The sequence below is a fragment of the Zonotrichia albicollis genome, chromosome 4 (genome assembly GCF_047830755.1).
Source record: "Zonotrichia albicollis isolate bZonAlb1 chromosome 4, bZonAlb1.hap1, whole genome shotgun sequence".
NCBI classification, from domain to species: Eukaryota; Metazoa; Chordata; class Aves; order Passeriformes; family Passerellidae; genus Zonotrichia; species Zonotrichia albicollis.
In genome coordinates this window covers 10,391,044-10,406,722 of record NC_133822.1, presented here as the reverse complement: position 1 = coordinate 10,406,722, position 15,679 = coordinate 10,391,044, and the positions used below count along the sequence as shown (strand labels likewise).

The 15,679-nt window shown below is 34.3% G+C and overlaps 1 protein-coding gene across 7 annotated transcripts in view; it reads right to left on the bottom strand.

Annotated features, from left to right (window-relative positions):
- The window catches only part of PCLO (piccolo presynaptic cytomatrix protein), a 323,497-nt gene that overhangs the window by 140,300 nt on the left and 167,518 nt on the right, over positions 1-15,679 (bottom strand). The gene's annotated exons all lie outside the window — the stretch shown is intronic.

Here is a 15,679-nt window from a genome sequence, read left to right as displayed (position 1 = left end):
TGATTATAAATGTACTAATGTACTTATATAAGCATTCATAATTAAATTTATATAAAATATGTACAGTCAAATAGATTACTCTGAGCCAGACACTGAATGCATACCCATAAGCTATAACTTCTACTGAAATCCAGACAACAAAGCAGAACTTTCTAGTGATAAGGCAGGTAGTTCTTACATGATCTTGTAATTTTTTGCCTCAAAGTTGATGCTATATATGTATTTTTTTTTCAGGGGATTTTCTTGTCCTTTACAAAACTGATGTAAGCTTTCTTCAATTCACTGAAGTCTTTCATAAATGAAATTTGTTCCAGTTAGGAAGCTACAGTTTAAAACTTGAAAAAATTAGGAAGTATAAAATTATAGCAATTTAATTCCACCCAGATGTCCAGATTTCCCCATATGGTAGAAGAGTGATTCATCCTGATGTAGAACTATCTACCTTAGGCTGATAACTAATTTTTTTGGAGGTGCCAATGTCAGTTCATAAGCTAGGAAAGTAAACAATGCAAGTGGTTAGATGCAATTCAATTTGCATCCTAAATCACTACTGTTTTTGAAATTTTTTTTTAGTTTTCAAGTTTAGGCTCCCACACTATGTATACAGATTAAGAAGCGGGACCTGAATGATTTTGAAATTATACCCTATCTCCCTTAAAGCCTCTTACAAATCTTGCCTTAGCAAAGGAAAAGAGATTGATCTACACACATACACTGAAACAAAAGAAAAATCAGCTCAGTGATTAAGGAATGCAGACATGTTATTACCAATATATGGAAACATTTTAGCCCAGTTTAATAGAAGAATAAAACCAATTCTGATCAAATTAACTCTCCTGCCTCTGCAGAAAAGGAAAGCATTTCTGCAAGGATTAACTGCTTTTAATTAAAAATGGCATTTATTTTGAAATAAGTGCTACTTCATTCAGATAGGATATAAATAATATTAATTTAAGTAGGAGTTTATAAATCAGTATTTTCTCAGTTTATTTTGATATGGCATCAATAAACTGTACAAGTTTTTAAGAAGTGTTGACAATTTCCTTTTGCTGGTCCTCTGTTACCTAGCTTTGAAAAATTGCAATAATCAACACATTGTTTGGCACAGATCTTTAAGGAAACATTCACCACCTTTTCAAATGCCATTTAAGCTCTTTTATTCTCCTCATCTAAATTCCATCAACTTTTGCACGTTTCAGATTTCAATGAAAGCAATTTAATCTTTTCAGCTTCCTGTGGCTATTTCACAAACCCATGTTGTGCCAACAAATCAAAGGAGCTAATTTTATCTTTCTCAGTATGCACTTATAAGCAAAGACAAATTAATCATCTACAGTAGGTCTAGTTGGCTAATGTTTTATATTGTAGAATCAGTGTAATACCACTGTTATTTCCCCCTCCTGAACTGAAATTGGGATCACAGATGGTGAAGCAGTCACAGATGGTCACTGGTATTGGGAAGTGCTATTAATAAAACAGTCATTAAAAGGTATACAATACTTTATGGAATTAATATTTTCAGATAATAGTTAAATTTCTGATACATAAATCTCAGTGGCAGATTAGTATCAGTTTTAACAAAAAAAAATGCTTTTAGATCTCTCTATATATGAAGAAGCTTAGACTAACAGATATTATAGGAAGATGTCGCACTTGCTTTTGAAAAAGTATTGATGACCTCTAGCTTTTAGCTACTGTTCTCACAAAAGGAAGGCCTAATTGCTTTTACTTGAGATTTATACTGGGACAAGAAAAAGAAAATTAGTACTGTGATAAAATGTGTGTCTTTTTCTTGTTCCTGGATTTCCATCATCACTTATGTTAGCATGCTCCCTGGGAACTTTCTTAGTAGATTGAAGGGAAGTTCAACTGCAATAGTTTGACAGAAAACTTTAAAGTGATTGCTATTAGTTTTTGCATTTCCTTTGAATTTTTTAAATAGCATGGAAAAAAAAAAAAAGGAAAGCTAGGGCTGATCTTTGCCAAATTCTAATTTCTTTATCAAAAAGAATTGGGAGTGGAAAAGGGTAATTGTCCTGTCTAGTCCTATCTCTGTTTTTTGTCATTGTCTCACATTTCTAATGTATGCTCACTTTACATTTGAAGTACCCAAAGGAAAGATGGGGCACAAACCTCCATGAGACCACTCTGAAGCCACATAAACCTATCAAATACAAGTAGGCATTCTTAGACCTTACAATCACTGGTTAAAAGTTAAATTAGATGTCAGAAAGGTGACCTTAGCAAGCTCTCTGACTGAATAAACAATAAAGTTTCCTACTATATTTTACCATGTTTTCCCCCTTAATTTTAGGCAGTTTACTTCTAGCTAACCATTAGTATCCCCACTAATTTTTAAAATAATTTTTTGTTTAGCAAATGACCACTCTAAATGTTGCACACAACTTCCAAAATTTAGAAGTAAATTATTCTGGCTTTTTGTTTTATCATGATGCTCATAAAAATGTTATTATTTTATCATTGACTCCTGTATAATTTTACACTAGTTTGGGATATCCCTTCAGGGTGGACTTAATGGTAATCATATATGCTCCTGAGGTAAAGCTGACCTTGTTAAAATAAGGCCTAAGCTCATGCTTGAAATAAAGCCACAGAGAAGTTCTCCACAATACTACAAACTAAAGAATGGAGAAACAAACTATCTTCCCCTTCCAACACCACTCCTTAAGCCTAAAAAAGTTTTGAAATAAACATAGGAGGAAGTCTTCTCAGCCTTGCAATTCAATGACAAGATAACATCACAGTAAGGAAGTCAAAAGACTGAGCTGAAGGTTGCATGCAAACGGATTTAGCAAAATGTTTCTTTCCTGCCTTGCCAATACACATTAGTCTTGATGTGAGTTTTTGTCTGAGTTTGGATTTATGGAGGTCATCTGGACAAAGGCTTGTGAACACTGTTGAATTAATTGTGTGGTGACTTTGGAATAACTCTTTTGCAATGACCATTCTGATCCTTGCGAATCTTTCTAAAAATACCTTCTTCTACCTATTTTTGTCTCTTTTAATTTGATGTCATTGTTGACAAAGCCAGCAAGACTCTGACAAGAATCAGTTACTAGGAAATACTAATATGGTCTGCTGCTTTTTATCTGTTTTAAAGAGATAGTTTACTTTGGGGGACTGAATGGCTCAGGATACCCGTAATGAGTTTCTACCTCTAATTACTGTGATTCTAGCTACACAATCTTTCTTGTCTTCGTCTCAACTGAGGTTTTAAACACGATATGCTGCTCTCCATTTAGGTAGCCATGTTTGGATATTAGTTTCATCTGCTCAGAAGTTCAGCTTTAACATTTAAACATACAATTCTTGAATACTGGCATGTTTTAAATTTTGCTATAAAAATGTAATTCTTATAATTTATTCCTCTTTTAAAAATTTCTGTGATCACAACACCAACTTCTTCTTTGGTCCCCTTTAGAGCTTACCAAACAGATCTGCACATATATATATATATATATATATATATATATATATATATATCTCCATTTTTTTATAAGTAAGGAAAAATGTTGAAAATAATGTATACAATATGTATACGTATATGTATACATATATGCATTTGCAGAAGTAAATTACAGTTGTGATGACAGCATCTTATTAGTTTGTCATCACCAGGCTATAAAATAGACACAGTGATGTCAGACTACTACAGCCTGTGGTGCTGTGAAAAGCAATAGTAAAGTGGATTATAGATGATGCTGCTCCTCTGCCACAATCCCCAGAACACTCAACAGCATGGTGAAAATCCTGTTCTGTACTGCTAAAGAAAAAAACCTCACTTTCTGCAGGGCTAGATTCCCTGAAACATTTGATGCTAATTTCCAACGGACTTGAAATGTCAGCAGGAAGTTGGCTGCATTCTGATTTTTCTGCTACCAGAAAAACAATGAAAATAATATTTTTTGTCTTCAAACAAGGACCATGCAATCAGTAAACTGTCTCAGACAACTTATGGCTAGCATCAGGTTGAGAGATGAATGCAGATGTGTTAATGAAATTACTGGGAATAAACTGGTTTAACCAGATAAGATGTCAGGTAGTGGAGGGATAGAAATTACTTTCCCATTCAGAAAAAAAACCAAAACACCTAGGGTTGGGACAAATGCAGATTTTTAAGGTGAAGCCTGTGCTGTAGCTCACTTTTCAGCTCTCACATCTTGGATTTTTCATGTAACAAAAACCTTCCCAAATGCAACCCCCCCACAGCCCCAAAATGCACAGTTAAAATTGCAATTGCAATACAGCTGTTCTACTTATAAAGGGTAGGAATGTGTTACTCAGTATTACAGCATGTGTTCTTCATTGTTAGAAATGTATCAGAAGAGTCAGAAGAGTCAGAAATTTTGGCAATTCATTATTTTAAACATTTAATTTACTACAAAGAATCTGTGGAAATCTGTTATCATTCATTAAGGACTTCTCGGTAATTTAACAGCATCTTTAAAACTGCTTGCAAATGAGACCTAACTCCTAAAAATATTAACACTAGTATTAGATTACTTCATTTTAAGTACGGAATCCTTAACTACATCTTCCTATAGGTGCAGAGGTCCTGAACAATGTTTTCTAACTTGACCTGTGCAAAGAAAATTTCTCATGTAAGTTTTTATAGACACTTCTGGACTTAATACTATTATGTGGTAATAGTAATTAGTAATTCTGCTGATGGGAAGGTACCACCTTTGTTAACCCCTGGTTAACAAATTTTAGAGCAAGAATAATGAGAAGCTTCTCTCCACTGGCCAAGTATGACATAGGGACACTTCTACAGCACCAAGAACCACAGAAGGTGGGGACCCTCCAATGAAGCCATCAGGTTAAGAGAAGCAGATGAGTTGTGTATGGTGAGGAAAATATATAGAAACATGTATTTAATAAAAGCTGGTCTCATCAGCAGTGCTGAGAGTGGACTAATATAGTCTCTGAACAAATTCTAACCCATAGTAAAACCTTATCGTACAACCAGTACTGCCTTGGCTTGTGTGCCATTGCTGGCAAGGGCAGTGCAAGATTAATTTTCATGAGCTGAATTTGGCCTTGTATAGGGGAGTGAAATACCCTGCTTCATGAGTGATATACTAGAGCTTTCCTTCAATGTAGCTCCTGTCCTTTTCTGCAAGTATGTTGCTCTGGGGACTGAGCAGTCAGGCAGAAAACTCGTTTCTAAATCACTACACAGCAGCACTGAGATGCCAGTCAGTCTGTTTTTCTCTTTTATTTTTTCCCCACTCCTTTGAAGGCCTATAAAGATAAATTTATTTGCTGTTAACACCAATATACAATTTTTAGAAATAGTCTATTTTAAAACAATAAGATTTTTTCCTTTTTTTTTGCTTTCCTTCATGTCAGTCAGAGTTGTTCATTCCTCAGATAAACACTTTTGTACTTTCCATCCCCTTACTCCTTCATTTTCTCTGTGAAATTGTTTGAAATTGCCATTTTCACTTCAAATGCAAGGGAGACAGCACAGTGCACTTCCTAACAGCTGATGTGAGATACCAACTTCTATCCTCAGTTAAACACATAAAAGCCCATATGCTTCTTTTGATCATGAGAAAGGAGAAATTCAAAGGAAATTTGATATGCAAACTACAGACAGATGTGGCCCTTACACTGTGATTTTCAAAGGGATCTAAATCTACATTTCAGCTACTTTATGAGAGCAGATGTAATAGTTGTTCCCAGTTGTTTGCACAGAAGACAGTTTTACACAGACTAACTGATTTGGGATTCATTTGGAACAGGACTGACAAATTTGCCTATAAAGGGTAAGGGGGCAATTCCCCCCTCAATTTCTAAAAATGAGAAATAGCAGTTTAAATCAGCAGTAATACATCATTGAAGAATCAGTTTGTGAGAAAAAAATGAAATCCATTGTTTTGAAACTTTGATTTAAATAGTGGAATTGCAACAACCTTCTATGTATGTGCATTTAAAGGATTTTAGACAAAATATACATTATTCAGAAGCTTACATTTTAATTCCCCTATTTTACCTCTGCAGATCATGTCTATACTGTTTGCTTTTTCTGCTCACTGAAAACAGTCCTTTTTCCCAATTGCCTAAGTACAATTCACCACTTTTTGTAATTTTTTTTTCTTTCACAGTTAAGCCTTATGTAAAAGGGAAACATTTCTAGTTAACTCACAGTGATATTACCATCAAAACTCATTATTTTCTTTTTTATTCCTAATTTATTTTCCCCTTCTGCTACGCTTTGCTATTCATCTTTTCAATAATATTACTTGTATTTGAAAGATGTACTGGGATAGCAGTTTATGTGAGAGATTCACTGTTTAATTATATTAAATGTATACACAATTACAGGTATTTCAGTTACTTTGCAATGGAGAAAAATCTCTGGCAGATTGATTCAGACAATGGGCATCTGCCAAGCCAATAGAAAGAGTCAAATTGTCAGAGCTGAGTTCTGCTTCTGCATTGGAATCTCTTTACCAAAGGGGCTCATTATTTTCCCTATTATTCAATCTTTGAGAAAGAAGAGAAGTAAAAATGAGGAAAAGGAAGGGAAAGAGGGAAGGGAGAGAAGGGGGAAAGTCTGTCCTCCAACTAGAGGAACATGGTCAGAATTTCTTTGCTGAATGACAAATATAGATTTCATATTTTGCTATGACAGGCTTGAAAACATTGCAGGAAATACACAGCTGCTATGTAGGCAATAGCTACAGATGCTTCCTAAAAGCTTGTCTTTAGGTGCTTTGTACTAAGACATGTTGAATATTCTCAAGTATTTTATTTATATATCAGTATACTAAAAACTATTGAGGGACTTTACAGAAAGAAAACACTGGAAAATTCTACCCTTGTTGCACTGCTGTGTTTTCAGCATCAACTCCAGCTCATGCTTTGAGAGCTAAAATACTACAGCTCTACTCCAGGGCCAAAGACTGATAAAGCATTTAAAACAAATCCCTTTGTCTGTGAATTAAAATCTTTCCTCATTTGCTAATTACTTTTAAGAAGATATGCAAGTTTTGTTTAAAATAAAAAAGGAACAAAATTAATGGGTTTTCCTATACACTGTCTTCCCCATGACTCAGGAAGGTTTCTGAAGAGGAGAATTCTTTAACATATTTTACTCTGACAACCCAAAAGATTATGATATAAATGACTAAACAGAGGACAAAGAGTCTATGAATTGAATAACAATAACTTGAACAAGAGGAAGATTCACTATATGGGGAAATAAAAATGGCAAAACTAGAATTCCTCTGAGGTAGATGCTTAACAAGATTAAGTCAAAGCCTGTAGATTCATGCTGACTATGTACTATAACATTTTATATTATACTACAACATAATTAGTGCTTCTTAATCATCCATCACTTCTTTTTCTCCCCTCTGGTGTTTCAATGACAGTTTAAAAAGAATTTTACATAAATACAGAATCGAAAATACTCCGAAATTCTCTGCCAAAATGTTATCAGAAGTTATCAGAAGTTCTATGATGTGGACGGACAACCTGATGCCTGTGATAGATTAAGATACAGATATTGTTTGCACATGATGAGCCCTGTCTACAACACAACCCATTTTTGGATTTAACTAACTGATAACAAAGAACTGTACCATAGTAATGTGTTTCAATACAGAGGCAATGAAATTCTGCCACTGGTAGTTTAAACAAGCTATATTAAAGGATATTGTACCAAAATATTAACTGCTAGCTCTGGGATTTGTTGATTGCGAAGCTACTTGTGGCAATAGAGAAAGGCATCAGTCAACTTTATCTTCAAATAACAAAATCCTTGGAATAAACCTTTCTGCATGTAATGAAATAGCCTTAGCATGGGCTCATTCACTAATAGAAATCAATAACACACCATTTCCTATCATGTAACACACAAATCATTATGTGTCATACCCCTCAGTCAGAATAATATATTTTATTTGAAACTCAGATCTCATCTATGGAAAATTTTACAGGATTATATGCAATCTAACTGAGAAGCCTGGCCAGAAAATACTCGTGAGAAAAATTCAGAACAGTTTATACTTATCAGTATGATATGCATATGCTGAATTAGCACCATCTGTTTTCAACAGATATCAGGCTACTTTGCAAACTTTTGGCAACAATTAAAAAAAAATCTAAAAAATACTGAAACAATCAACACTAACTCCCCTGTTATCTTTAAAAGGAAGAAAATACATATCTTGTTTCATAGGGAATGAAAAAAAAAACCAAAAAAACCCTCAAAAAACAAAAACAAAAAAACAAACAAAAAAAAAAACCACAGAAAAACAAACTAAAATGGTGTGAGAAAATCTTGGCTTTTTCTGCCTCTCCTTCACTACAGACTTCCTCCACAGGATGGGAGCTGACGAGACACCACATGCTGTGCCACAGCTCTTGTTTGTTCACAAGAGTGAGGATTCATCTGCCCAAGCACAGGCATCATGTGCAGAGTTAATCTGAGCCAGTCCTGCAGACTACTCAACTGCAAGAAAGTGCCACTTCTCTTCAGCTCACTCCATAATCACACCTCTTTCACTTGACAGCCATGAAAATGGCCACATGTAATACAGATGCCACCAAGAAATGTCTCAGGACAGGAGGCTCACCATAACTTGAACAGTTTCAATTCCTGCTTTTGGCTCCTCTGCTTGAAGAAGAGTTTTAATTATTTTGTTATTTTTCAGGAATCTCACCACTTCTTCAATTCTTCAGAATTCATACCTCTCCTCAGCAATCAAAAGTTCTGGGTTTGGCTCAGTTTGATCAGGCAATATTTACTTTGTTCTGTACTCATGATGCTTTACTTCCCCAGTCTAAGATTAAAGGTGGCAGAGTGAGCAGAGCCCTGATTAACCACTTTCTCTAAAATGTGGTTCATGCTGGGGAACAATGGCCATGTAGCTGCTGCTGTAAGGCCCAGATTAGACAAACTCACCAAGTGCCCACCTGCTAATTCAGGCTTTTCTACAGCCATCACAGCAAAACCTTATTTTTGTCTTTTCTGCTCAGCCCTGGCTTCATCCATACTGCTGTGCACCTGCAGAATGATCTGCATTGAATTTTCCCCCTCTCTTTCCAAAAATGTTTTAAAATTACCTATACAACACATTCTGTTGGTGGAAAGCACATTTCTGACTCAGCTCCGGTACTATATACCATGGTCCCAATATTACACCCTGAGAACAGAATAGAATAGAATAGAATAGAATAGAATAGAATAGAATAGAATAGAATAGAATAGAATAGAATAGAATGTAAAAGAAGTTTGGGAAACTCTCTCTGACTGCTTCAATCCATTCCAAGAACTGACCACCAGGCTTCAATTCATTCCAAGAACTCACCAGCTATTAGGTCTTGCAGTAGACTCTGCATAAGCCCCTCTGCCTCAGCTGGACAAATTAATTTCTCCTTCAGTCCATGTTGTAAATATATTTCTCTCTCTTCTCTGCAGTTTCTCAATGTCCCTCGTGAACTTCCTTCTGCCTGAAACTTTTCTTTCCTCTCCCCCTCCATCCCTCATTTTCTGAAACATAAAAATTCCCCCTAAAATACGCTCAGTTGATCCCAGGGCAGGCGTGATCCTCACACCTTTTAAAGAAATGTAGTTGAACCTGACAACAAACAGAGTGGATCATCTGCCACAGATGGCAAAACTTAGGAGGTGTGAAAACTACTCACAGTATGTCCGGATTTTCCATTACATTTTTCTACAGTGAGAACAGGCACTAGCCAGACCACACAAAACTCCATATTCCTATTCTTATTCTCATATAAAAATGGCATTTTCAGTTTGATACAAATGCATTTCCAAGTGACACAAATAAAACAAAACCAAATATACCTCACCCCTAACCTGCAAAAAGCCAACTCTTTAAAGAAAGCATTTACACTTGAATAAACACATACAGAAATCTGTTATACTGATACAAAAAAGAGCATCTTCTCATGGAAGGAAAACAGCTTTTTCTGTTTAAACAGATACCAAAGGAAAACAGATTACCTGTCTTTTTTTTTTCCAAAAAAATATTTTAAAAGGTATGAGACCATTTTTTCAGTTTACTTTTTGCTCGGGTTTTTTTTGTTAATTTGTTTACTTTTATATGTATTCTACTCTCTGTGGATACTGCACATGGATGCATGCAGCTGGAACACAGAAGTGACAAATGCTTCATCATTTGTATTTAAAATTAGATTGGACATCCACTCCATCTCTTTACCAAAAAATCCAGACAAGGAACTCGGTTTGGTCTTGATTTGCTCAACTGAATAAAAATGAGTTTTTAGAACATCCTCTTTTCCTTCTTTAAAGGCATGCACGGGGATAATATTTAAATTTTATTATTTTACTAATTATTAAATATAATTTCTTCTACTAACACTGTAATCTACATTCATCTTCAGAGGAGGAAGTATTCCACTCCTGGATAAATTGCATCAGATGACAACCTTGTATGCAATGTGATATTTAATGCAACTGTGTAGGGCTGAGGAAGAAGAAAGCAGTAACCTTTTAATGAATTTTCTTACTACTATATTAATAGCAATTATGCTATTTTAGAATCATGCCCTTCCTCTTCCCTTTTCTGCTTATTGTGACAAGCAGGACAGGAAGACAGAAAGTTGGTAAAGACTACTTTTTAACACTAATGACGCTAAAAATTAAGACAAGGCACCAGAAAAACCAGAAGTTATTGTGAAAAAAATGTGCCATTTGCAGTTTCTAAACCTACAAATAAAAAAAAAAAAAAAAGAAAAAAAAAAAAAGAAAAAAAAAAGAAAGAAAAGGAGAAACAGAATTTAATGCAAGAGCAGTATTTCAAGACATGACAGAAAAATGAAAATTCTTATAGTTGGCCTGGAATTTAGGATATATATTCACTGCATGTACAAAAGGAAAAAGGCTCTTTTCTTCCCCCTCAATTTCAGAACTCTTATTCTTGTTCTAAACCATTCTTTGTCCACTGCTACCATAGGTAAAAAAAAAAAAAAATCCAGGTAAAAAATAGCTCAGCTTGATTATATGCATATGGACTATACCAATCACCCTAAACAGGCAATATGACATTTCTTATCACAGAAACACAGGAAATAATCATTAAAAATGTTCACAGGCCAATGACAGATTTAGGTTGGTTCTCTCCTCTGTTGTTTTTATGTGTTTTATTCACCGTTTTAAATTTTCTAGCAAACAGAGAGTATAAAAAGAAAAGAAAATTAATGAAACCCTGAAATATTTGCAATCATCCAAATGTACATTCTAGACGAATGGAAGAGTAAGAGCTAAAAAACCATTGAAAACTAATGCCTACTGAATATTTTAGTGACATCTTCACAAAATATGAGGCTTTGTAGCCGTGTCATTCAGTGTTTTTTGGGTCCAGAGATGTTAACAGAAAATGAAATTATTGTTCTCAAGTCTCAAATAGATCAATGCTCACTGGACCTATAACAGCCTGATGTACAGAGTGGTGATACATCCCCTTAGAGATAAGAAATGGCAGCATTGATGGGTTCAGAGCAGAACAGAACACATAAATGTGTGAGTGTGATTTGTCAGAGATGTGGTCCCAAACACTGAAAAAGGCAGGAGTGATTAATGGTTTATAGCTGGTGAGGATGTCAGAAGATGTCTCTGGAGACAGTTCCAGGACAATAAAAGTTTAAGAAAACAGTGTTACATAAAACAAGAACAAGTGTGGGCTGTGGAGTATCAGGATGAACATGGCAAGAACACTTATTAGTTAGTATTTAGTCAGAAAACAAGAAAAACTGGCTAACCATGAAAATGGTTTTTCTAAACATTCATTGCACAATGCTGCCACTGAGAACTTTAGCAAGGATGGAAAGACAAGAAGCACAAACTTTAAACAGTTTAATCCTGAAAGTCACCCTCCAGTAGCAGGCCATAATAGAATTTTAAAAGCTCTATAGAGATGAGGAATTCCTACTTGGAACAATAAATAACTGGATGTTAGACAGTGTCTGATGTAGAAAAATAGTTTTGGTCATCAATTCACCTATATAAAATCAATGGGTGCAGAGATTTTGTTTCAGTTTGTCTCATTTTGAGTCAAACCTGATTTTCTGGGCATTTTAAGTTTATTAGCAGTTTAGGAGCACCTAGATCTAAATAAGAAAATTTTAAAAAATATTTATATTTCATATTTTGCAAATTTTGAATAATTTTTGTTTTAATTTGGTATTATTTAAAATATAAATATTGGATATTATTTAAGAGAAGCAACATATCGTAGCTGAAATATTTGATCCTGCAAAAATTTAATGTTTAAAGGGTCCCAGCTTTATTAGCCACATATTTATTTGCCTGTGAGCTACGACTGACAAAAAGATATTGTTTATCATCAATCCTGCAAAGATTTTAGAGCACTGGAAAGACTAGGATAGTGAACATCAAGCGATTTTCCATGATGAACAGTGCTGTTACATAATTTTTAAGTCATCAAGCCAAGTATCTATATGGTTTTATTCCATTTTCTGATGACAATATTGATGTTCATAGATCATTGATAAGACTATAAACAAAAGAGCCTTTCTATAAACATTACAGAACTCATAAAACTAACAGCACCAGCTGTTTGTATTTCATCAGGAAATACGAAATAATTTAATTTTTAGATTCCTCTCCTGAAAGCACAGGAATCATTCCAGTACCTTGCTGTACTTCTAGCAGCCAGGAGCCAGGCTGCTGAATAGTGATGAGGATTATCCCTAATGGTGAGGCTCTGATGGAATTTACCTCAGAATGCTTCATCCAGGAGCTCTGTGTGTTAGTGTGCAATTCCTTACTGTGCTGTTTGAACATCATTTTACACATAAACGTAAAGTACTAAATTCACAATGAAACATTTTTCTTTACTCACTCTGCTCTCTTTCTGGAAAACATTAAATCACTTTGTATCAGTTGATGATCTCATTTTTTACTGAAAATTTATGACTTAGTCAATGTCATGGAGGAAAGGCTGAATCAGGTGGATTTTGATCTGAAATTGTGTTGCATGTTCTGTTGTCATGAAACGGATTTCCAGTTGTTGAATTGCATGTGAAAATACCAAAATACTCTAAAACCTTCAACTTGTTCTTAACTCTGTTCTTTCTTCTGTATAAGCAACTCAGGAGAAATTATAAAATGCAAATTTCAATTTGCTGTTTTTCAGTTGGCCACCAGATTTCCAAAGAGTGTATAAATGTTGAATTTCCTGAACTGCAGGAAAAGTATTTGTAATATGCTTTTTAAAAATGCTTTAAAGTTTAATAATAAATTACGGGTAATGGTAATCCTATACTTTCAGCAGAAGACTAACAACTGATGACAAAAACTTTCAGAAATAAGGATCAAAAACACAGAGAAATATTTAAAAGCATTTACATGTTTCTCTCCATTATATAATTACAAAATATTTAGGACAAAGAAGTTAAAACATGTTTCATTTCATATTTCTACTTTTTTTGAGGAGGACACCTTTCTTGATTCACCTTATTTCTTAATTTATTCTAATTTGTCTGTGAAATAAATCAACATGGTTAAGCTACACATCAAAAATACTAAAATAAATATAGAATCAAAAATTTGATGCAAAAATGAGACTTCCAGAGTCTCAGCTACTCTATTGAAATCTCCAGCTCAATGCACACATTTAGAACTTTTCTATATATTGAACTCCTTCCGGGCTTTGAAACAAATGGAGCTGATTATCACTGTCTGTCACATTCCCCATTCCACCATTCACTTTATTGACTGTACTGTCCATACTTCCAGAACAAGTCAGACAGAAAATCCTTCTCCATTAATAAAAACATTCTTTTGTTGTTGTTGTTGTTGTTTTTAAAAGATTTCCATTAGGAAGGGGTAGTAGAGGGAAAAAAACTCCATGGTTGTCTGTTTTTTTTGATTTGGTGGGGTATTGTTTTGATTGGTTTTTTTTGTTTTTTCTTTTAAATGACATAGGAAAAATGTGTTTAAAGAGAATCACTACCTATTTTTTCATCTTGAAAATGGCCTGGTCCTTTTTTTTCTTTCTCTCCAAAAACTATCACTGTATTTTTTATTTTTTATCACTGTATTTTTCTACCAAACAAAACTCCATTCCTCCTGTGCAAATTTTGAACTTCTTAAAAAAAAAATTCAGATTTAAAGGTTAGTTTCCACTACAAAATTTCCAGCAGTAATATTTCAATCATTTAAATGAATAGCCTTCCTTCCTGCTCCCCACATTCTGTCAATTTAGGGGTTCCATTTTTTATAAAAAACCAGAACTGAGAAATTTTGTTTTAAAGGAAGTGCAAAAGTTCCTCATATTTGAAATAGTTGGAATTAGCAATCCAAAGAAAAAAAAAAAATCTTCAAGGCATGATCCACAGCTGACTGAATTAACAAAGTGTATCATTAATTTTAGAGAATTTTGTATGAACCATCAGATTAGTGATTCTACAACAGAAACAGAAGCCTCTATAGTTTCAAAAGTCAACGGAAATACTCAGGTCTGAGCATCACAGTAGACTCATCATGACAGATCACAAAGGGTTCAGCAGCAATGTTATAAACATTTTTTTAATCTTCCCAAATAGAGCAAAATATTAGAGCAAAATGTTACAACATGAAGGTAGTAAAATTCATGTTCTAAGAAATTCCAAAATAAAAACACATTAATGAGTGCCAACTAGAATTTGGGATTCTGAAGTAACTTAAGAGTGTTTTGACAGTGCTATATCCTTCCACTTATCCTTCAATTGTAGCTTCTTATTATATTTGTACAGAACACAGAAATATTTTTATGCCACATTTTCTAAAGAAGTATTTCAGAGAGAGCTTTTAGAGAATACTATCACTGGATTTTAGGAAATTTTTTTTCAAGTCTAGTTACATAACATTGGAAGGAAAGACATTTTCTAATCTATGAGTTAAAAAATCTAAAATGCATTTTTTTACATTTTCTATGTATAATAATGATATTAGTAACTTAGAATGTATATATCAACTATGAACTACATGCACCCCAAAAAATACTAGGTTTTTTTTTGAAACAATGATTTCTTAAAACTATTTAAAAATCTAGATAATTGGAGGAAGTTCTAGTGAAAAAAAATCCCATCAACCCAAAACTCCAAATCCAGCAATTTCCCAAATTACTCTAAACTAATTACAGGGCTTGAGAGCTTAATGGGGGGCATAGCCTAATGTTTCCTGAACTGTGCTGTGTATTTCTTTATAAAGCTGCATAGGAAATGCTTTAGGAAATGTAATTTGTTTCTGAAGTGAAGCAGCACAGGAGCTCGAGTGTGTCTGCACTCAAGCTAATGAGAACAACAATTTTAACTGGAAGAGAAGGACTCAGATGGGAGAGTCTCCCAACACTTCCTACCCTGTTTCCTATCCACACAAACTATTAAAAATGTCATGTAGGGATCCCAGTGTAGGCCCAGTAAGATGGTCAGGGCTTGAGGGAAAGTGTCTGTTCAAAGGAGGGAAGTTAAGGGAACTGAGCTTGAATAAAATGAAATTGTTGTCCTTCACTCTAAAATGAAGCAGCACTAAGACAATCAGATTCTTCTAAGGGATGCACAATGAAGGACGAAAGGAAAAAGTTACACAAGGGAAGTGAAGCACTCTTCGACATGAGAGCAGTGAATTCTCAGAATAGATTGCACAGAGGGACAG